Below are 24,061 nucleotides of genomic sequence, written 5' to 3'. Positions count from 1 at the left end.
GTTGCGGAGGGAACGGTCTCAGCGGAAGGCAGAAAGGGGTGGAGATGGGAAAATGTGGTTAGTGGCGGGATCCCGTTAGAGGTGGCAAACATTTCGGATTATGTGTTGTATACGACAGCTGATGGGGTGGAAGGACTCAGGGGACTCTGTCTCTGTTGTGACTAAGGGGAGGGGGAGCAAGAGTGGAGCTGTGGGGTACCTAAACATAACACAAAAAGTAAGGAAATTTGTGTTTGGTAGATTATTTCTTTGTTGTAACAATGCTTCTTGGCAATAAATCTTATACCGTTGGAAAGCCTGTTTATTTCCCTTTTAAATGGTGCCACATTTGTAAGGAACATGCATTTGTGGGATGAGCAGCAGAGCTGAGTATGTGGGTTGCGCCCATGAAAAATCTGCCAAATCTTCTCTGCCAATGCCAAACAGCTTATTCTGCCATTGACTCTTGTTCGGTGTTGTTTGGTGGATTGGATGATTGAAGTCTGAAGAAACAAGACACATTGGCAATTTAACAATTTATTCATTTAATAAACAGGAGCCTCAGTAGCGTGTGGAAGAACCATACACAGCCACAACAGCCTGGCACCTCCTCCTCATGCTGGTCACCAGCCTGGTCACACACTGTTGTGGGATGGCATCCCATTCTTCAACCAGCATTTGTCGCAAGTCAGCCAACGTGGTTGCATTGGTCACTCTGGCACGAACAGCACGCCCAAGCTGATCCCACAAGTGTTCAATGGGGTTGAGGTCAGGACTGCTGGCAGACCATTCCATCCTCTCCACTCCCAAATTCTGGAGGTAGTCTCTGAGAAACCCTGCTCTGTGGGGGCGAGCATTGTCATCTTGGACGATAGAGTTCGGTCCCAGACTGTGGAGATATGGGATTGCTACTGGTTGCAGAATCTCATCTCGATATCTCTCTGCATTGAGATTGCCTCCAATGATGACAAGCCTCGTTTTTCCAGTGAGGGAGATGCCGCCCCACACCATCACACTGCCTCCACCAAAAGATGTTACTCTTTCGGTGCAGCAATCAGCATAGCGCTCTCCGCGTCTTCTCCACACTTTGACCCCATGATCCAACTGCCGTAGGCAGAATCTGGACTCATCGCTGAACGTAACGTTCCTCCACATGCTCAGGTTCCAGTGCACGTGTTGCCGACACCAGCGCAAACGGGCCTGACGGTGAAGGGCAGTCATGGCAGGCCTCCTGGCAGCCCTATGAGACCGGAGATCGGCTGCGTGCAGTCTGTTCCGAATTGTCTGGGCAGAGAGCCGTCGGCCATATCATCCTGCAAACCTTGACTGCAAATCTGTAGAAGACAGCCTACGGTTCCTAAGTGCTGACAGGGTGAGGAAACGGTCTTCTTCGGGTGTCGTCTTCTTGGGACGCCCACTTCGCGGCCTGTCTCTGACATCCCCCGTTATATGGAACTTGGCCTTCACTTTGGAGATGGTTCTAAGGCTCACTCCAAATAATGCCGCAACTTGGTTTTGCGGAACACCAGCTTGAAGTTGCCCAATTGCACGGGCCCTATCCAGATCAGTCAAACGTGGCATGCCGATTCTTGGAGCAGACACCTACTGATCACTGTAGCAGGGCCCATGCTCACAGATGCTGCCAATCAGGTGCCAATCAGGCACCTGATTGTCAGCACCTGGGGGTACCAGAAGCTCAAAACAAGTGTCAATAGCAACAGCACAATAAGCTGTTTGGCATTGGCAGAGAAGATTTGGCAAATTTTTCATGGGCGCAACCCACATACTCAGCTCTGCTGCTCATCCCACAAATGCATGTTCCTTACAAATGTGGCACCATTTAAAAGGGAAATAAACAGGCTTTCCAACGGTATGAGATTTATTGCCAAGAAGCATTGTTACAACAAAGAAATAATCTACCAAACACAAATTTCCTTACTTTTTGTGCTATGTTTAGAAGACACGAGTGAGGGCCTCATCTATGATGGGAGAGGGCACCCCCCATACCCTAAAGAATGAGGACATGCCAGATGTTCTAGTATGGAACACTGCATCTTGGGCACAGATGCAGAGTAGACAGAGGAATTGGGAGTAGGGGATAGAGTCTTTGCAGGAAGCAGGGTGGGAAGAAGTGTAGTCGAGATAGTTGTGGAGTCAGTGGGTTTGTAATAGACGTCAGTCAATGGTCTATTTCTTGTGATGGAGACTGTGAGATCAAGAAAGGGGAGGGAGGTATCGGAGATGGTCCAAATAAAATTTGAATGCAGGATGAAAATCAGCGGTGAAGTTGATGAAGTCCATGAGTTCTGCATGGGTGCAGGAGGTAGCACCGATGCAGTCATCAATGTAATGGAGATAATGTTCGGAGATAGGGCCAGTGTACGCCTGGAACGGTGATTGTTCAACGTACCCTACAAAGATGCAGGCTTAGCTGGGGCCCATGTGGGTGCCCATAACTACGCCTCGGACTTGGAGGAAGTGGGAGGTGTCAAAGGAGAAGTTATTGAGGGGTGAGGACCAGCTCTGCTCAGTAGTAGAGGGACATTGGATGGTTCTGCGGTCGAGGAAGAAATGGAGGGCTTTAAGGCCTTCCTGGTGGGGGATGGAGGTGTGGAGTGACTGAACATCCATAGTAAAGATGAGGGAGTGGGGGCTCGGAAATACATGTAGATAGGTCGACAGTAAGTACTGTAGTTAAGCCTCTTTGTATGTTTCCCCATGGCTCCTCCCCCTCCGCCCATGTCCCCACTGCACCTTACCCGGCTCTTTCACCCGATCGTGAATCCTGATTTCTGCCCTCCAGTACTTGACCACTCTAGCTTCAATGAGCTCACCCCTCCTAAGCCACATCCCCAATCACCACCACCCCCCCCCCCCCCCCCCTCCACTCTTCCCTTACTGAAGCCCAGTCCTCTCCGTCAATTCATGGGGCCTCCATCCACCACCATACCAATGACCTATCATTACTCCTCTGCTTATGCTACAAAGGTCCAGTGAGCAAAGCTAAAGCCTGTGTACAAGGACAGTACTACTCCACGACCAAGGTATACAAGGATAGCCCGATTCCACAACTCGTCTCGTGGTTCACTTTAGTTTAGTCTTAACTTAGTTTACAGATACAGCATGGATACAGGCTCCTTGGCCCACAAAGCCTGCACCGACCGACCAGCGATCACCCACACACTAGTTATATCCTATAGAAGTCAATTATCCTACAAACCTGCATGTCTTTGTGAGGGGAAAACAGAGCATCTGGAGAAAACTCATGCGGTTACAGGGAGAACATACAAACTCCGTACAGACAGCACCCGTGGTCAGGATTGTGCCCGGGTCTCTAGCGCTGTAAGGCAGCAACTCTATCACTGCGCCATTTGCCACAGATCTTTACACTAGGCTGCCCAGATACAAAACATATACAGGCCCATCGCACATCACCGGTGAGCAATAATTTTTTGGCCCAACAAATGGTCATCTGTCTACTATATCTTTGGCTTAATGTTTCACCAAATAAAAATATTTCACTCCATCCACTTTGCCCCAGTTTTTTCAGCAGTAACAGCGGCTAAATACCAACACTTGCCATCATTACCATGAGATCAACAGCAACATTGTGATTTCTGTGCAATTTAACAGAAAGTTGCTATTGATAGTTTCATACACTTCCACAGGCCACACAACCCCTCCTTAGGAAGTTCATAAAAATCACAGAGCTTCCATTAAACTCCAACCGTAAATACTCCAAAAAACATGCACTGCGTTGCAAATCGCAATTATTGATTCATCCAAATCCTATGTTTGTCGTTTGTAGTGTTTCCTCAAATATTTTAACATATAGATAGACTTAAGCTATTAATTTATTGCCGCATGAATTTTTGTTTTGTGTCCTGTAATGCGTTCAAAATGTCAATTTAGGAGTGTGCTTTTTACTTCCTGCTTTTCTGCGAGAAACCTTCAATGGGGTTGTTTGCTTCATCAGCTGCCTTGGTGCCACCACAATGATGAATTCCGGGGATCCCCGTCAGCGAGGGTTCCCCGAAAAGAGGAAGACCGTGCCTGAGAGACCTTCGTAGGAAGCTGCATGAGTACAGCAGCAAGCTTGATCGCCAACTGGAAATTCAGGGCCAAGAATTAAAATTGGGTTCAACAAGCTGTGTTGATGGCAAGGATTCACGATAGGATTTGCCAATTGGAGAGACACCCGGAAGCAGGGCGAAATGTGGTTGCAAATGAAAATCTAAACAAAAATAAGGACTGCCGATGCTGGAAATCTGAAACAAAATCTGAAACGTAGTCAACGCTGCAGGTCTAGGATCTTTCATCAGCCACTGGCCAGGAATACAAACAATCATTCAGATGCCATATGCCATGAGATATCAATCAAATTGAAGACGGGTCCCAACCTGAAAAGGTCGTCTGTCCAGTCCCTCCAGATTCTGCCTGACCCGCTGAGTTCCTCCAATGCTCATGTTTTGCTCATACATATGCCTTACCAGTCAGTTTACTATGCCCAATTTCCTGGTCAGATTCCAATGTAACCATATGGTTGGATATATGAAATTCCTTCCCCTGCAGTTCCAGAAGTTCTCTTGTGCTGCTCTCCTGATTAATTTTGGCCTGACATCCCTTTTTGGCACATAACAAAGGCCTGCCTGCATTCTGATTTTATTGATAAACCCTCTCCAACTCATTTACTTCCCCTGCTCAATCGATCACAGGCATTCCGCTCTTTGCTACCTTTATATTTTTGTCAATGTTTCAGGATTCAAATCTCACAGCTCATCCCATGCATGAATGGTACCTTTGCTTCTCTGCTCTTCCCTTGACAAGTGACAAAGGCCATTACCAATTTCACAAAACACTCTGCATCCCCGAAACAAATGCTTTTATTTTAAAAATGAGATTGGATGACACTACAAAATCTGAAATTTATTGTTTCTCCTCAACTGATTGGAAGTACATGACTTGCCAGGTCTATTGAAGGAAAATGAATGAATCTTATTGAATGGAATCATATATTGACCCAGGTAGGGCAAAGAGAACAGATTCTTCTGGTAGAATTCTAAGAACGACTAAGAACTTTAAAACAACAATAGACACAAAATGCTGGAGTAACTCAGCAGGTCAGGGTGCATCTCTGGGGAGAAGGGATAGGTGATGTTACAGATCGGAACTTCAATCAGACTGATTGTGGAAAGGGGGGTTGGGTTGCGGGAGGACAAATCGGGGACAGCAACTGATGACCTCAGGTAAGGAGGTTCCAAAATAGGCCGATGTGGCTTGAGATGATTTGAGCCCAGGAGAGATACATTGCTGGGATGTGTGAAACTGGTAATGGACTTTTAGTGAGGGGGGGGGGGGGGGGGTAGATGTTTGTACAAGTTACCTAAAATTGGATAATTCAGTGTACTTTCCACTGGGTTGTAGGCTTCCCAAGTGAAATATGAGGTGCTGTTCGACCTATTTGTGCGTGGCCTCACTCTGGCAATGGACGATCCTTCAAGTATGTTCATAAACCCAATCTGGTGAGTTGACAATTCATGGCTTTGCAAGTTCACATTTTCAGTCGACATTGGTGATTCTCTGGTTACTTTTCCCACAATAACATAGCTGCTACATTACTATGAACCAACCCCAACCCCACTTTACTATGAACTTGTCAAAGAACAACTTGTTCCCAACTAATGGTACACCTTATTCTAAAGAAAATTGCAACCCTTTTCCACTGATCAGGATTGTTTTTGGGTATAAATCATTCAATCACTAAACAAGACACAAGGCGCTGGTGTAACTCAGCGGGCCAGGCAGCATCCCTGGAGAACATGGACGAGTGATGTTTCGGGTCAGGGCCCTTCCGATCTCTACTTGTGGAGGTATCTCGTGTCAATGGGAGACAGAGATGGTCACACAAGTGCGAACACATCGAGCACTTATCAAGTAATTGGATTGTGTGGTCTTACAAACCTGCATTTTACAATCAGGGTCAGAATCCAGCTGTTCATCCTAGCACTCTTGTGGAATTCCACTGCTTAGACAAGACTTCCCACAGGAGGTCCATGTTTTGGAAGTTGCTCCACATCAAAAAAGGCTTTTAAATTGTCAAAGCACTGGCTAGTGGAGGTTAATTAAGTTACTGAATTGTGCAGCAAAAGTTTTTATGAAATGTATTTTCAGCTATTTTAAATCAGTTTTGTCATAGGTGATGAAAATATGCACACTGATTGAAATTCTCTTTGGTGTTAAACAACACATGCATGCAGCTGCCTTGATGAAATTGCCCCAGGTTACCACATGCAATTAGAACGAATAACACTTTAGAGGGGAACAAAGGGAAATGATTGCATTCTAAGTTGATGACTGATTGCACTGGATGGCAAAAAAAAACTTGCATCTGTAAATTTTGCACGTGAATTTTTGTGGAAGGCATCAAAATTGGAAATTAACTTCTCATCCATTTCATTGGCAAACCCTGAGAGATGCCACAGAAAAAAAAAATCAAAATTTCAAGCCAAGTCACATTTTAAAAATAAATTGGAAAAAAAAGTTGCATCACTTCCAACCTGGGGCTAAAGCTTGCTCTTCTCACAACAGAAAGCATTTGTTTCCAATTGTCTTCAAGCTTCCTACATATATATGTAAAGAACATCAGCCTGACCTCTAATTGACCTGATTATCTGCCAAGAACAATTAGCTCTAATTGAAGCAGGAAGGCACAGTAATTGCACCTTGTAGACTTAAAGGGACATAACTTGCGTTCCACGCAGCTCCATTTTGGCAGCAGACTGATGCACCAATGAACAATGTGTTTCATCCCTCCCATCAGTTTAAAACAACAAATCACACAGGATGCTAAGACTGTGAAAAAAAGGTCTGGTTCAGCTTGGGACCGTTGCCAAGGAGACAGAGAAGAGGCGAAAAGAGATAAACGAAAGAAAACAATGCAAAAAGAGATATAGTGGGAAGGAGGGAGGGGGAAATGAGGGGAGAAAGAGGGAAGGGGAGGAGGAGGGGGATAAAAGCAGGTATGTCTGCAGATCTTTTAAAAGATAAACAATAGCATCATTTTTAATTTTTGTCGCAATGTGGCGGGCAGCCAATTTACACACAGCAATGTCCCGTAAACAGCAAAGTGATAACAAGCAGATAATCTGCTTTAATGATACTGATTGTGAGTTAAACATTGGCCCAGGGATAATGGGGAGAAAGCCTACATTTGTTTTGTTTTCTTAGTAACATCCATTTGATATGCCACTTCCATCAAAAAAGGGACTAAGGTCTTCCCAGAGGAAAACACAAAGTGCTGGAGGAACTCAGTGGGTCAGGCAGCATCCGTGGAGGTAATGGACAGACGATGTTTCTAGTCTGAATCTTCCTTCAGTCTGAAGAAGCCCGACCCAAATCACTTAGGAAAGAACTGCAAATGCTGGTTTAACCGAAGGTAGACACAAAATGCTGGAGTAACTCAGGGGGTCAGGCAGCATCTCTGAAGAGAAGGAATGGGTGACTTTTCGGATCGAGACCCTTAAGAAGGGTTTTGCTCAAGATTCCAGCATCTGCAGTTTCTTGTGACACAATTTAACCGAGGGTGATGCTCAGCATTGTATGTCTCACACTGTAACATTTCAGAGGGGTGCAGATAAACCTGCATGTTATTGGCATGCACAACATAACATTGGCCAACTAACCTCCAACTTTTGCAATGCCATAGGCCAAGTTTACTTTGTGCTGATGTACAGCAGCATGCGATATACAAAGACATACTGATCAAAGGATGAAGATTTCAGAAATTAGTAAAGTGGATGACTTAGACATCAGCACCAACGTAACTACTTTGAATAAATTAAAAGGAACGATCTCCTAGTGGGTGGCTCTCCGTGTCTGATACTTATGGGTTCAAGTGCCGTGCCCGATACATAGACTCACTGATGCAGGATGACACAGTGCAATACAGAGGGAGTGTCATGTTGTTGCAGGTCTGAATTCTGGACATTATGCTAAAGAAGGCCCTCACTCGGTCTTCTAGGTGGATGTCAAAATCTCATGGGCACTTTTCTGAAGAGCAAGGAGATAGTGCCTTGGCCAACACTCATCCCTCAGTCAACAGTACCAAAGGACAAGATGGTTTATAGTCATTATCACATCGTTGTTTATCGGAGCTCATTATACCTAAATTCTTTGTAGTCACAAGACCCATAAAACATGACTTCAAACCTGAGCAAATTACGATATCAGATTTTCACCAATTGTCCAAACTCACTCACTCAAGTGCAACAGATGTAACTGGAAGAGAATCAACAATGAATTAAAGATATGCAAAAAAGTAACAATGATAGAGGAAACAGGCCATTGTTAGGCTGGGCTGTTTGTTTCATTCATTGTTCTTTATTTCTCTACATCATCGTCGAAATCTCTCGTTTCCCTAATCCCTAACCAGTCTGAAGAAGGGTCTCGACCCCAAACGTCACCCATTCCTTCTCTCCAGAGATGCTGCCTGTCCCGCTGTGTCTATCTTCGGTTTAAACCAGCATCTGCAGTTTGTAGGCAGTTGCAGTCCATGAACAATCCCTGAACAAACACACGCACTGTCCTCTGCTCCTCTCGTTACTCAACAGTCTTTGTTGGAAGTTACGAACCCACCGAGTACACAGTTTACACGGGTAATGATGGTAGCAAAGAATCCCAGCCACTAATTCATTAAGGACATTGAGTATCACGGTAATTGTGCTTGGAGGGAACAGATGTGAAGTTCACAATCAACTACGGCAAGTCCAAGGTGCAGCTTTGAGCATAATGATTAACAAAAAGGAGGTAGGAGATTTAGAATTAAGTGTAAATAAAAAGTCAAATCTAGTAATTACCAAATACAAAATGGCAGGTCAGCCACAGGTCAATTGTGGTCATGGTTATCATGGGACATTTGAATGTTACATCTTATGTTAAGGAAATGGTCAATATTGGTCAAATACAAACTTGTTTCTCCACTGCCCATCTATCATTGTATTTAAGTAGCAACAGCATGGCAGTGGTCCTCCAGAACAACATTCGGGTCATTTATAGTTTATCCTGACTTCTGGTTACAATTTCCAAAGCATGAGAGGCTTCAATGCATAGACTGAAAGGATGGAAATGGTTTCTCAGGCAAATTAATGTAACTGACAAAGAGGGTAAAGGTGAATAAAGCCATGTGGGAAAGCAACAAGATGGTCGTGTTAGCAGAAACATGGCCACACTTGTGCATACATGCGAGTCCTACAAGATAATCGATGTCTCAGTTAACACTGAAAAAGCTGCAAAACCATTTCAACCCAGCACAGTGTAGAGCTACAAGTTTGGTCATTCTAACCAGTAGAGACAATAAACTATTTTAGCAAATTGTTCTGGAGGATCAGTGGCACAGCAAGCGCAGCACTGTGGCGCAGCGGTAGAGTTGTTGCCTTACAGCGTCAGAGACCCGAGTTCGATTCTGATGACGGGTGCTGTCTATATGGAGTTTGTACGTTCTCCCTTGTGACGGCGTGGGGTTTCTCCCGATGCTCCGGTTTCCTCCCACATTCCAAAGACGTGCAGGTTAGTAGCTTAAGAAAATAACTGCAGATGCTGGTACAAATCGATTTATTCACAAAATGCTGGAGTAACAGCAGGTCAGGCAGCATCTCGGGAGAGAAGGAATGGGTAACGTTTTGGGTCGAGACCCTTCTTCAGACTGATGTCGGGGGTGGGACAAAGGAAGGATATAGGTGGAGACAGGAAGATAGAGGGAGATCTGGGAAGGAGGAGGGGAAGGGAGGGACAGCTATCTGAAGTTGGAGAAGTCGACGTTCATACCACCGGGCTGCAAACTGCCCAGGCGAAATACGAGGTGCTGCTCCTCCAATTTCCGGCGGGCCTCACTATGGCACTGGAGGAGGCCCATGACAGAGAGGTCAGACTGGGAATGGGAGGGGGAGTTAAAGTGCTGGGCCACCGGGAGATCAGTTGTGTTAATGCGGACCGAGCGCAGGTGTTCAGCGAAGCGATCGCCGAGCCTGCGCTTGGTTTCGCCGATATAAATAAGTTGACATCTAGAGCAGCGGATGCAATAGATGAGGTTGGAGGAGGTTGGAGGAGGTGCAGGTGAACCTCTGTCTCACCTGGAAAGACTGTTTGGGTCCTTTGATGGAGTTGAGGGGGAAGGTAAAGGGACAGGTGTTGCATCTCGTGTTTGCAGCCCGGTGGTATGAACGTCGACTTCTCCAACTTCTCCCTTCCCCTCCTCCTTCCCAGATCTCCGTCTATCTTCCTGTCTCCACCTATATCCTTCCTTTGTCCCACCCCCGACATCAGTCTGAAGAAGGGTCTCGACCCGAAACGTTACCCATTCCTTCTCTCCCGAGATGCTGCCTGACCTGCTGAGTTACTCCAGCATTTTGTGAATAAACAGGTTAGTAGTTTATTTGGCTTCAATAAATTGACCCTAGTGTGTAGGATAGAACAAGTGTGAACGGGCGATCTTTGGTCGGCACGAACTCGGTGGGACGAAGGACCTGTTTCCATGCTGTATCTCCAAAATCTGCCATGAAGGGATAAGTTTGTGTATGGACCAATTTTGAACATTTCCCTGACTCTACACTTAACATTCAAATAAATACGCGTGACTGCTACACTCATGAACAAGACCTCTTAGAATGTTATGGGATTTTGGCCAGCATTATGCAGTATTTAATGCAGTCTACAGACCAACTGCTGGAACAACGACAGGAGCTCCAACATCGAGAACCGCTGAAGTGTGCATGAAATGGTCTTCTGGGAAACCCTGCTATGAATGCCTCGACAATTGCTCAGCACAAGTTCAGAGCTGCCACGTGTTGTAATTGTAGCAAGTATGGATACATAGCTGTGTCGTGCAAAATTAAAACTTAGTATGGAAAAGCTAAACAATGGTGGTCAAATGGAGCTGGAACGGAAGGAAAACAATTACAGTGGATGACAATACAAGGAAGGTTTACACTACATCGGAGTAAATGAATAACTAGGGGAGTACATTTTATATACCAAATACACCACTAATGATGTTAAGGAGAATAAACACTGATTTCAAAATTAAGGTGAAAATTAATAAACACATTGGCAACAAAAACAATACGATCACAGCTAGACTTCTGTCACAGGAAGGGCACATATGTTAAGGTGTTATTAGCAATAAGCACATTAACATTCAGAACACTAGTAAGATACCGAGAACATGATGGTTCTCTGTAATGGGCAAGAGGCCAGGCTATCACTCATAGAGCAATAAACTGCAGATGCTGTAATTCTGAAACAAAGGCAAAAAAAAAGCGATCTAAATATTCAGCACATCAGACAGCATCTAAGCAGCGAGGAAGAGAACCACCATTTCAGGAAGATGACCTTTGTGAATTCTGATGGAAGGCCATCGACCTGAAACATCAACTTTCCTGGATTTTCTCTATTTGCCACCAACTCTATTTGCTCGGAGGAGACCGAGGTTGAGAATGGATCGGAAAAAAGTTTACACTTGATATATTACAACTCTATTTAAGCAATAGGCTCCAGGAGTTATTGGATGAAGGCAGGAGAATCGGGTTGAGAGGGAAAGATAGATCAACCATGATTGAATAGCGTGGTAGACCTGATGGGCCGGATGGCCTAATTCTGCTCCTAGAACTTATAAGCAAACTTATGATTTTTTTAAGGATTCGTGTACAAGCATTAAAGGGGTGCTAAGACTCAGTTTATTAAGTTAAATATCAAATAAGCCCATTCATAGGCCAGTACCCGATGCAGTGACAAAACATGGAGAATTAAATAAATGTGAGCAGCATGGGGTAGTGGCGTATTGTTGAGAGCGAGTGTGATCGGTTGTCACCCACAGTGGTAGGACTCACAAGTTCATAAGTGGTAGAAGCAGAATTAGACCATTCGGCCCGTCAAGTCTACTCCACCATTCAATCACGGCTGATCTATCTCTCCCTCCTAACCCCATTCTCCTGCCTTCTCCCCATAACCTCTGACACGCGTACTAATCACTCGAGGCTGACGAAAATGGCTTGCGCTATAGTGATCATATCGTGACTTGTTGCAGAAGCAGTAGATGATGTTCGGTATGCACTGCCTGCATCCCAATGTCTTTTTTCAAAACGAGGAGGAAAAATCTTCACTGTGCAGGATCTTTCCCATACTTATGTTCAGAGTAATCCAGATGGAGTCAACGGACACCATAAAGGCACACAATAACTGATCAAGCTTCTGTATGGGGTAAAAAACACCCAAAATATTCCAGGCAGCAATGGATGAGATGCTGCTAAGACACAGATTGCTGGAGTAACTCATTGGATCAGGCAGGATCTGGAGTCTGAAGAAGGGTCCCTACCCACGTCCTCCAGAGATACTGTCTGAATTACACCAGCACTGTGTCCTTTTGTGTAAACCAACATCTGCAGTTCCTTGTTTCTAGATGAGATGTGGCTGTTGGCCCAGCATTGCTTGTGCAAACATGAAGATTTTTTAATTGCAAGAGGCACATAGGAAGAAATTTTCAAGCAATTAGTGTCCAGAAGACTACAACAACAACACAGCGTCATGTATTAAAAAAATAATGAACTTCCATATAAAAGGATTTGAGAATAGTTGAAAATGGCTGCAGCTGTGTAACGTGAAAGCAGAGACCATCATCGGAGACAGAAAACTGGGAAATGTTACCATTTTCAGGTATAATCTAGTACTATGCTGGACTTCTGTCACAGGGGAGGCACCACACCACCAACCATTAAAGACAAGCCATGGCAATGGGGAAAGACCAGCAAAACCAATGATCAGTGCAAGAAAAGTGTCAGCTGCAGCGACTTCTGGTGCATTAGCATGGCTTGGGTAAGGGTTATCTGGGGGTGGTTCAAGAGCTTGATGGTTAATGAGAAGAAGCTGTTCTTGAGCCTGAAGGTAACGTTTCTAAGGCTCCTATACCTTCTTCCCGATGGTAGGAGCGAGATGTGAGCTTGGCCAGGGTGGTGTGGGTCTTTGATAATATTTACTGTTTTTTTTTTTAAAGCAGTGTTTCCTGATCCCTATGATGATTTAGACTTGGGTTTAGATTTATTATTGTACAGTGAAAGGCTTTGTTTTGCATGCAATCCAATCAGATCATACTATACACAAACACAATCAAGTCAAACTCAAGAATGGTAGATCAAAAGAGAAGATACAGAATGCAGAAAATAGTTCTCAGCATTCTAGTACATCAGTTGGTAGAGAGATCAATACCGCTGATAGACAGGATAATGTGCACCACATTATGCAACCTCCTTCTATCTTGGTTGCTCAAGTTACCGAACCAGGCCACAATGTAACCAGATGCTCTGTACGTCCGATTGAGGATTCGGCGACAAAATGGATCATCTCAAACTTGTGAGGAAGCAGAGGAGACTGAAAAGAACCCTTCTGGAGCAATTCTATTAATCCATCTATAATGGGTGGACGAGCTAGATACGGGCCCAAAAGACGCACACCACTTTGGGATGATACTATCAACAATGCATAGTGTGGGGAAAGAGGACGTTGCAGCCAAAAAAAACTCCAATGGAAAATTGTTGATGAACTCTTGCAGAACACTTGGGTACAATAAATATGAAGGATACGATGATTGATCTAGCACAAACAAAAAGGTAGAGGAGACCTGATCTAGCATAAACAAAAAGATAGAGGAGAGCAGTTGCCACTGCTACACGGGTGGTTTTAAACTAAATAGTGGGGTGGGTGTTTCAAATGGGATAGACAAGGATGTAGTTAAACGGAAATATAGGAAAAATTAAGAAACACCCCAGAATTAACAGGACAGAAAGCTCACGAAGGAATAGGAGAGAATGGCCAAGTGTAACAGGAATCGACGAGAAAGCTGAGATGAGCAATGGATTACAAGTACTATTTATGAATGCACAATGTATAAGTAGTGAAGTGGAGGCTTGAGGCTCATTTAGAGATTGGTAGGTATGACGTTGTGGGGATTACAGAGACGTGGCTGCAGAAGGATCAGGACTGGGAACTGAATATTCAGGGTTATACGTCCTATAGAAAGGACAGGCAGGTGGGCAGAGGAGGTGGGGTAGCTCTGTTGGTGAGGGATGCAACTCAGTCCCTTGCGAGGGGTGACATTGGGACTGATGATGTAGCGTCATTGTGGATAGAGTTGAGGAATTGTAACGGTAAGAAGACACTAATGGGAGTTACAGTGCATTCAGAAAGTATTCAGAAAGTATTCAGACCCCTTCACTTTTTCCACATTTTGAAATGAATTAAATTCTTTTTTTTTTAAATCATCAATACCCATAATAAAAAAGTAAAAACAAGCGTTTAGAAATTTTTGCAAAGTAATTAAAAAGAAATAACTGAAATATCACATTTACATAAGTATTCAGACCCTTTGCTATGACACTCAAAATTGAGCTTATGTTCATCCTGTTTCCATTGACTATCTTTGAGATGCTTCTACAACTTGATTGGAATCCACCAGTGGTAAATTAAATTGATTGGACATGATTTGGAAAGGCACACACCTGTCTCTATAATGTCCCACAGTTGACAGTGCACGTCAAAGCAAAAACCAAGCCATGAAGACGAAGGAATTGTCTGTAGACCTCCGAGACAGGATTGTGTCGAGATACAGATCTGGGGAAGGGTATAAAACAATTTTTGACGCATTGCAGGTCCCGAAGTGCACAGTGGGCTCCGTCATTCTTAAAGGGAAGAACTTTGGAACCACCAGGACTCTTCCCAGAGCTGGCCACCTGACCAAACTGAGCAATTGGGGGAGAAGGGCCTTGGTGAGGGAGGTGACCAAGAACCCGATGGGCACTCTGACAGAGCTCCAGAGTTCCTCTGTGAAGATGGGAGAACCTTCCAGAAGGACAACTAAATCTGCAGCACTCCACCAATCAGGCCTTTATGGTAGAGTGGCCAGACGGAAGCCACTCCTCAGTAAAAGGCACATGACAGCCCGCTTGGAGTTTGCCCAAAGGCACCTAAAGGACTCTCAGACCATGAGAAACAAGATTCTCTGGTCCGATGAAATAAAGATTGAACTCTTTGGCCTGAATGCCACTCATCACCTGGCCAATATCATACCTAGGGTGAAGCATGGTGGTGGCAGCATCATGCTGTGGGGATGTTTATCAGCAGCAGGAACTGGGAGACTAGTTAGGATCGAGGGAAAGATGAGCGGAGCAAAGAACAGAGAGATCCTTGATGAAAACCTGCTCCAGAGCATTCTGGACCTCAGACTGGGGCGGAGGTTCACCTTCCACCAGGACAATGACCCTCAGCATACAGCCAAGACAACGCAGGAGTGGCTTCGTGACAAGTCTGTGAATGTCCTTGAGTGGCCCAGCCAGAGCCTGGACTTGAACCCGATCGAACATCTCTTGAGGGACCTGAAAATAGCTGTGCAACAACACTCCCCATCCAACCTGACAGAGCTTGAGAGAATCTGCAGAGAAGAATGGGAGAAATTACCCAAGTACAGGTGTGCCAAGCTTGAAGCGTCATACCCAAGACGACTTGAGGCTGTGATTGCTGCCAAAGGTGCCTCAACAAAGTACTGAGTAAAGGGTCTGAATACTTATGTAAATGTGATATTTCAGTTATTTCTTTTTAATTACTTTGCAAAAATTTCCAAACATTTTTGATTATGGGGTATTGTGTGTAGATTGATGATAAAAAAAAAAAGAATTTAATCCATTTTAAAATAAGGCTGTAACGTAGCAAAATGTGGAAAAAGTGAAGGGGTCTTAAAACTTTCTGAATGCACTGTATCTACAGATCCCCAAACAGTAGCCTGGATCTAGGGTGTAAGTTGCAGCAGGAGTTAAAATTGGCATGTAACAAAGGTAATGCCACTGTGGGTATGGGGGATTTCAATATGCAGGTAAACTGGGAAAATCAGGTTGGTTCTGGATCCCAAGAAAGAGAGTTTGTAGAGTGCCTCCGGGATGGATTCTTGGAGCAGCTTGTACTAGAGCCTACCAGAGAGAAGGCAATTCTGGATTTAGTGTTGTCCAATGAACCAGATTTAATAAGGGAACTCAAGGTAAAGGAACCGCTTGGAGGTAGTGACCATAATATGATTAGTTTTTGAGAGGGAGAAGATTAAACCAGGAATGTCAGTGTTGCGGTTGAACAAAGGGGACTATGAAGGCATGAGAGAGCAGCTGGCCAAGGTCGAATGGAAAACAGCAATGACAGGAATTTCTGGGCATAATCCAGAGGACGCAGGATCATTTCATTCCAAAGAGGAAGAAAGATTCTAAGGGGAGTAAGAGGCAACCGTGGCTGACAAGGGAAGTTAGAGATGGAATAAAACTAAAAGAAAAGATGGATAATATAGCAAAGAGTAGCGAGAAGCCAGAGGATTGGGCAACTTTCAAAGGACAACAGACGATAGCAAAAAGGGCAATAAGGGCTGAAAAGATGAGGTACAAGGCGAAGCTGGCCAAGAATATATAGAGAGACAGTAAAAGCTTCTTTAGGTATGCTAAGAGAAAAAGATTACTAAAGACAAATGTGGATCCCTTGAAGGCAGAAACGGGTGAAATTATTATGGGTAACAAGGAAATGGTGCAAGAGTTAAACAAGTACTTCGGATCTGTCTTCACTAAGAAAGACACAAATAATCTCCCAGATGTACTAGTGGACAGAGGATCATGGGAGACAGAGGAACTGAAAGAAATTTGCATTAGGCGAGAAATAGTATTGGGTAGACTGATGGGACTGAAGGCTGATAAATTACCAGGGCCTGTTGGTCTGCATCCCAGGGTACTCAAGGAGGTGGCTCAAGAAATCGTGGATGCTTTGGTGATCATTTTCCAATGTTCAATAGATTTAGGATCAGTTACTGTGGATTGGAGGGCAGCTAATGTTTTCCCACTTTTCAAGAAAGGAGTGAGAGAGAAAATGAGGAATTATAGACCAGTTAGCCTGACATCGGTGGTGGGGAAGATGTTGGAGTCAATTATTAAAGAGGTAATAACGGCACATTTGGATAGCGGTAAAAGGATTGGTCCAAGTCAGTATGGATTTATGAAGAGGAAATCCTGCTTGACTAATCTTCTGGAATTTTTTGAGGATGTAACAAATAAAATAGACGAAGGAGAGCCAGTAGATGTAGTGTATCTAGACTTTCAGAAAGCCTTTGATAAGGTCCCACACGGGAAGTTGGTGAGAAAAATTAGAGCACATGGTATTGGGGGGTAGGGTATTGACATGGATAGAGAATTGGTTGGCAGACAGGAAGCAAAGAGTAGAAATAAACAGATCCTTTTCAGAATGGCAGGTAGTGACTAGTGGAGTGCCGCAAGGCTCGGTGTTGGGGCCGCAACTATTTACAATATATATTAATGATTTGGATGATGGAATTAGAAGTAACACTAGCAAGTTTGCGGATGACACAAAGCTGGGTGGCAGTATGAACTGCAAAGAGGATGTTAGGAGGTTGCAGGGTGACTTGACAGGTTGAGTGAGTGGGCAGATGCATGGCAGATGCAGTATAATGTTGATAAATGTGAGGTTATCCACTTTGGCGGCAAAAATAAGGAGGCAGATTATTATCTCAATGGTGTCAGATTAGGTAAAGGGGAAGTGCAATGGGACCTTGGTGTTCTTATACACCAGTCACTGAAAGTAAGCATGCAGGTACAGTAGGCAGTGAAGAAAGCTAATGGCATGTTGGCCTTCATAATGAGAGGATTTGAGTACAGGAGCAAAGAGATCCTTCTACAGTTGTAGTATTGTAGACTGAAAAAGTTTTTCCTCATCTCAGTTCTAAATGGCCTACCCCATATTCTTAAACTGTGGCCCCTGGTTCTGGTCTCCCCCAACATTGGGAACGTGTTTCCTGCCTCTAGCGTGTCCAATCCCTTAATAATCTTATATGTCTCAATAAGATCCCCTCTCATCCTTCTAAATTCCAGTGTATACAAGCTCAGTCGCTCCAGTCTTTCAACATACGACAATCCCACCATTCCGGGAATTAACCTAGTGAACTTGCACGGCGCTCCCTCAATACCAAGAATGTCCTTCCTCCAATTTGGAGACCAAAACTGCACACAGTACTCCAGGTGCGGTCTCACTCGGGCCCTGTACAACTGTAGAAGGACCTCTTTGCTCCTATACTCAACTCCTCATGTCATGAAGGCCAACATTCCATTGGCTTTCTTCACTGCCTGCTGTACCTGCATGCTTACTTTCAGTGACTGATGAACAAGGACACCCTGATCTCTTTGTACTTCCCCTTTTCCTAACTTGACACCATTCAGGTAATAATTTGCCTTCATATTCTTACCACCAAAGTGGATAACCTCACATTTAAACTGCACCTGCCATGCATTCACCCACTCACACACACAACCTGTCCAAGTCATCCTGCAACCTCATAGCATCCTCCTCACAGTTCACACTACCACCCAGCTTTGTGTAATCTGCAAATGTGCCAATGTTACTTTTAATCCCTTCATCTGTCATTACTGTATATTCATAAATCCATGCTAACTCGGAATGATCCTGTTACTGCTATCCAAATTTCCCGCAATTTCTTCTTTTATAATTGACTCCAGCATCTTCCCCACCACTGATTCAGGCTAACTGGTCTATAATTTACTGTTTTCTCTCTCCCTCCTTTCTTAAAAAGTGGAAGAACATTAGCTACCCTCCAAACCACGGGAACTAATCCTGAATCTGTAGAACATTGGAAAATGATAACCAATGCGTCCACGATTTCTAGAGCCACTTCGTTAAGTACCCTGGGATGCAGACCATCAGGCCCTGGGGATTTATCAGCCTTCAGTCCCATCAGTCTACCCAACACCATTTCCTGCCTAATGTGAATTTCCTTCAGTTCCTCTGCCACCCGAGGGCCTCTGGCCACTAGAACATCTGGGAGATTGGATCTGTATTTACTAAGGAAGACACAAACAAAGTACCTATTCAACTCGTCAGCCATTTCCTTGTTTCCCCATAATAAATTCACCTGCTTCTGTCTTCAAGGGACCCACATTTGTCTTAACTATTTTTTTTCCTCTTCACATACCTAAAGAAGCTTTTACTATCCTCCTTTATATTATTGGCTAGCTTACCTTTGTACCTCATCTTTTCTCCCCATATTCCCTTTTTAGTTGTCTTCTGTTGCTCTTTAAAAGTCCCAATCCTTTGGCTTCCCGCTCATCTTTGCTATGTTATACTTCTTCTCTTTTATTTTTATGCTGTCCTTGACTTCCCTTGTCAGCCACGGTCGCCTCTTACGACCCTTAGAATCTTTCTTCCTCTTTGGAATGTTTACAGTCCTGTTAAGCTGCTGCAAGTACGAATGTCATTGTTCTGTGGTCAGTGCATATGACAATTCAATAGACAATAGACAATAGACAATAGGTGCAGGAGTACGCCATTCAGCCCTTCGAGCCAGCACCGCCATTCAATGCGATCATGGCTGATCACTCTCAATCAGTACCCCGTTCCTGCCTTCTCCCCATACCCCCTCACTCCGCTATCCTTAAGAGCTCTATCCAGCTCTCTCTTGAAAGCATCTCTTGACTCCATAACTCAACAAAACTGCGTGAATCTAAAACTTAAACATAATTAGCATTGGTTTCTTATTGTCATGCATGCCGAGATGCAGTGAGATTTTTTTGCTTGCATCTTATCCAGTCATAGCGTACTATACGCAAGGACAATCAAGCTGTACACAAGTACAATAGGTAGTGCAAACAAACAAAATCCAAGGTGAAGAAAATAGTGCGACAACGTGATAGCTAGAGAGAGTGTAGATTTAAAAAATGCAAGGGATGTGATGAGCTAAGTTGGAAGATCTGGCCTACAACCTTAGCTTATAAAGGTGTAGTGTGTAGTGCTGTAGTGTGATTACAGCAGGGAAGAATCTGGTAGTACGTGCTTTGATGCTGACAGGAAAGGGGAGAAGAGGGGATGACCAGGGTGTAAATGGTCCTTGATTAGGTTGTCTGCTTTCCCGAGGCAGCGCAAAATCTAGATGTATGCAAGTTAATGATTCTTGACAAAAAGGAAAAATATGAAGTATATATAGATGCTACTTTAAATCTGTCAGCCCTTTAAGGATTGTGTCATGTGATAACAGCTTCCTGTGCTGCCACAATGTTTGCAGAGAATCTGTGAACAGCATTTGAATAAACAGATACACATTTTCTAGGAAGCTGAGCACAACTTGTGCATTCCTCCAGCCTCTCTGCAACAGATATCAGTGGAAGAACACACGCTTTACAGCTTTCAAATCAAGATTTAAACAAATCCCGGTGCTTTGGTGAAAGTACTGTGCAAGGCAGGCAGGCTGCCTGAAAGTGAATTCATTCAGGTAGTTACGAGAGGAATTAATATGCAGTTTCAGTAGCAGCACTTTGCAGCACATGCTGCCGCTAAATTGAGGAGATTTTTCTTCCGCAATCTGTAATCAATGCTGACAAATGCTGGGAATTTACCCCCAAGTAAGTACTTGGAAAACAGCAAGTGATCTTCAAGGAGAGGCGATGAAACCCCGAGGATGTTTTGCACCATAGTGTGACATGGCCTTTATATAACATTTACAATAAGCTCTCTCGAAGGTGCTGCTGACAGCTGGGGGTCAATGGGCAGTAATTGAGGATGATTACTTTTCTCCTTTCAAGACTACAACATCGACATAAATCATGGAAAAGTCAACTTTTTTTTCCCTTCATGAAGAAATGATCTATTATAAAACAAAGCCTAAAATAGGGAATTTCCTTTCTGAGGACGTTTATCTAAATGATTCCAGAAAGCTGAACGTCACTCAACCACAACTTTTACAACTTTTGGAAAGTTTGGCATTTCTACAGTTTTTAAAGTCATATCATTCATGTCATCCCAAAATGATTCATAGTCAATGAAATATTTCTGAAATATTGTTGGAATGCACAAAGAAATGACAGCCAAACTGGATCACAGTGGTGGCAATGAAGTGAAGATACTTCATAGCTCTTTTCACTAACAGGATGGATATTGACCCCGAGAGAGCAAAGAGATCTCCCCTTGTTCTTCTTCAAACTCGTGCCATAGGATCTTTCACATGTATCAAAATGGGGTGTCATGGCCTCAGTACAGCATTCCTCAAAACTACACAGGAAAGTCAGCCTCGGTATCTAGAATAGTCAAAGCCACAACCTTTGGCCAGAGTGTGGCCCACTGAGCCACAACAAGCACGAGCTTGCATGCAATATGAAGTATGAAACACAAGCACACATCTATTAATAGGGGTGGGTTTCATTTCATAAACGCACATACATCTACTTTATTGGCTGGATGGGTATACAGGTGCACTAATGAATGAACAATTTCAGGCAGCTGCATCGCAAAGAATTTAGTCAATGCTTCCACTGGGGTTCGACCACAACTCCTCAGTGAAGTTCGGTAGAGGGACCGCGCAGTGGTAGAGTTGCTGTCTCACAGCGCCAGAGACCCGGGTTCGATCCCAACTACGGGTGCTGTCTGTACGGAGTTTGTATGGTCTCCCTGTAACCACGTGGGTTTTCTCCAGGTACTCCGGTTTCCTCCAACACTCCAAAAGATGTACTGGTTTGTAAATTAACTGTAAGTTGTAAAAATTGTCCCCAGTGTGTAGGATAGTGTTAGTGTTTGGGGTGATCGCAGGTCAGCGACAACTCAGTGGGCCAAAGGGCCTGTCTCTGCGCTCTCTCTTTCTCTAAAGTTTCTATAAGTCTAAAGAAAGAATGGCATTCTGGATACTCTGCCATTAATCCACCCTCAGATATTTCAATCCACTTCATTAGAATTCCCTCCATAAACCTGCCCAGCTCTTCCCCTTCAACATGTTTGTTAATACCTATTTCTTGGAGTAGGCTTGTGCCCTGGTATCTGACTGGACAAATATTCCACTGCAGCAGAACAACTGTGTGCCTGGCCCAGGTCCACGCCGTTTGTGCAGGGTGTCCTTTGGCAGAGTCTTCTGCTGGAAGACTGGCTCCCTGCATCGCGCACGGTACTCTTGAGTGCAGCACTCCCTGAATAGGCACTGCTAATCTTGAGCCCAGCTTAACCTGCTGCAGCTCAAAAATCCTAGAGCCACAGAGATACAGCAGGCAAGCAGGCCCTTCAGGACACTGAGCCTATACTATCAACTATCCATTCACACCAATTCTACTTTTTAAAATAAAAATTCTCCCCTCATTCTCATCAACTCCCCAGATTCTGCCACTCACATACACACGCAGCAATCTACAATGGCCAATTAACCTAGGGGCAATCTACAGTGACCATTTAACCTGTACCTCTTTGGGATGTGGGAGGAAACCAGAGCACCCGGAGGAACCTCACAAGGACAGGGGGAGGACCTATAAACTTCATATGGATGGTCACGTTGGACTTCCATCCGCCAAAGAAGATGCTGCCAGCAGTTTAGGCAATTGTGTCCTGAATTTTTACTAGGTGTCGGAATAGAATATCTAACCCAATGTGTATCTCATTGGTAACCTTCCTGTGATAGACTTTAGAGTTTTGTACTTACTCAGGGCACTCTTAGTGAGTAGAAATTACATGGGTAGAACAATTTGATGACATCTTTTAGTCCAGTTTAAGAAACATTTAGACAGAAACATGCTAAGAATAAGGGGTAGGCCATTTGGGATTGAGATGAGGGAAAACGTTTTCACCCAGAGTTGTGAATCTGTGGAATTCTCTGCCACAGAAGGCAGTTGAGGCCAATTCACTGGATGTTTTCAAGAGAGAGTTAGATTTAGCTCTTAGGGCTAAAGGAATCAAGGGATATGGAGAAAAAGCAGGAACGGGGTACTGATTTTAGATGATCAGCCATGATCGTATTGAATGGCAGTGCTGGCTCAAAGGACCGAATGGCCTACTCCTGCACCTATTTTGTAATGTTTCTATGTTCAATGCTAGGACAGGTTTAGAGGGATATGGACCAAGCCTAGGCAGGTGGGACTAGTGTAGACTGGACATGTTGATCGGTGTGGGCAAGTTGGGCTGAAATGCCTGTTTCTACACTGTATCACTCTATGACATTGCAATCATCACTTTCTCAGATATCAAAAAAATAATCTTTCCTTTGAGTTTAACAAAATCCACAGTTGGATGAAAAATGTTTTCACCCAGAGGATGGTGGTTGTCAGGAACTTATATCTATCAGGGTGGTTCAGGTAGAAATTCTCAACACAGATCAAAAGTAGTTGGATAATCTCGATGTTCTAGGATCTGTGGACGATTGGGGAAGTAAGGTTAGTTTGAATAGCTCTTCATTGGCTGGCAGGAATACGACTAGGGCGGCACAGTTGCACAGCAGTAGAGTTGTTGCTTTACAGCGTCAGAGACCCGGGTTCAATCCTGACCGTGGGTGTTGTTGGTACAGTTTGTATATTCTCTCTGCGACCGCATAGGTTTTTATCAGGGCAAAGACGTGCAGATTTGTGGGTTGATTTGCTTCTGTAAATTGTCCTTGGTGTGCAGGATAAAACTAGTTGCCCTGTGATCCTTGGTCAGCGCAAACTCAGTGGGGAGAAAGGCCTGTTTGCGCACTGTATCTCTAAACTAAAGACAGGCTGAATAGCCTCCTTTCTATGATCCTGGACCTTGGGATCATGGCTAGATTTTATGCATTGCTGAGTATCAACAGAAAACTTCTCTCTCTCTCCCTTCTATCATTCCTTCTCTCCCGAGATGCTGCCTGACCCGCTGAGTTACTCCAGCATTTTGTGTCTACCTTCAATTTGAACCAGCATCTGCAGTTATTTTCCTAAACAGAAAACTGTGAGTAATCAGCAAGCCCTCTCTTCCAGGTATTAAGTCTCAAATTGGTGGGAAACAAAAGGAACGCACAGCATCCACTGTAATATGACATATTTCCAGGGTGCCCATTTCGAAATGGGTGAAGCAAGTGTGTTTCAAGGCAAATGCTGCCTTTGCCAAGACTTTCACCGCCACTGAAGTTTCCAGCCCACGTAATACATTGGGCAATAACGAATCAAGTCAATGTCACCAATATTCTGCTACCCTAACCCCACTCCCAAAACAAAGCTGCATTGTGACCACA

The 24,061-nt window shown here is 44.1% G+C and overlaps 1 protein-coding gene across 10 annotated transcripts in view; it reads right to left on the bottom strand.

Annotated features, from left to right (window-relative positions):
• znf462 (zinc finger protein 462) overlaps positions 1 to 24,061 on the bottom strand; it is a 132,908-nt gene that overhangs the window by 55,706 nt on the left and 53,141 nt on the right. The window lies entirely within an intron of this gene.

The sequence above is a fragment of the Rhinoraja longicauda genome, chromosome 3 (assembly GCF_053455715.1).
Source record: "Rhinoraja longicauda isolate Sanriku21f chromosome 3, sRhiLon1.1, whole genome shotgun sequence".
In the NCBI taxonomy this organism is placed as follows: domain Eukaryota; kingdom Metazoa; phylum Chordata; class Chondrichthyes; order Rajiformes; family Arhynchobatidae; genus Rhinoraja; species Rhinoraja longicauda.
The sequence above is the reverse complement of the archived record's forward strand: the minus strand, read 5'-3'. Positions and strand labels throughout refer to the sequence as shown.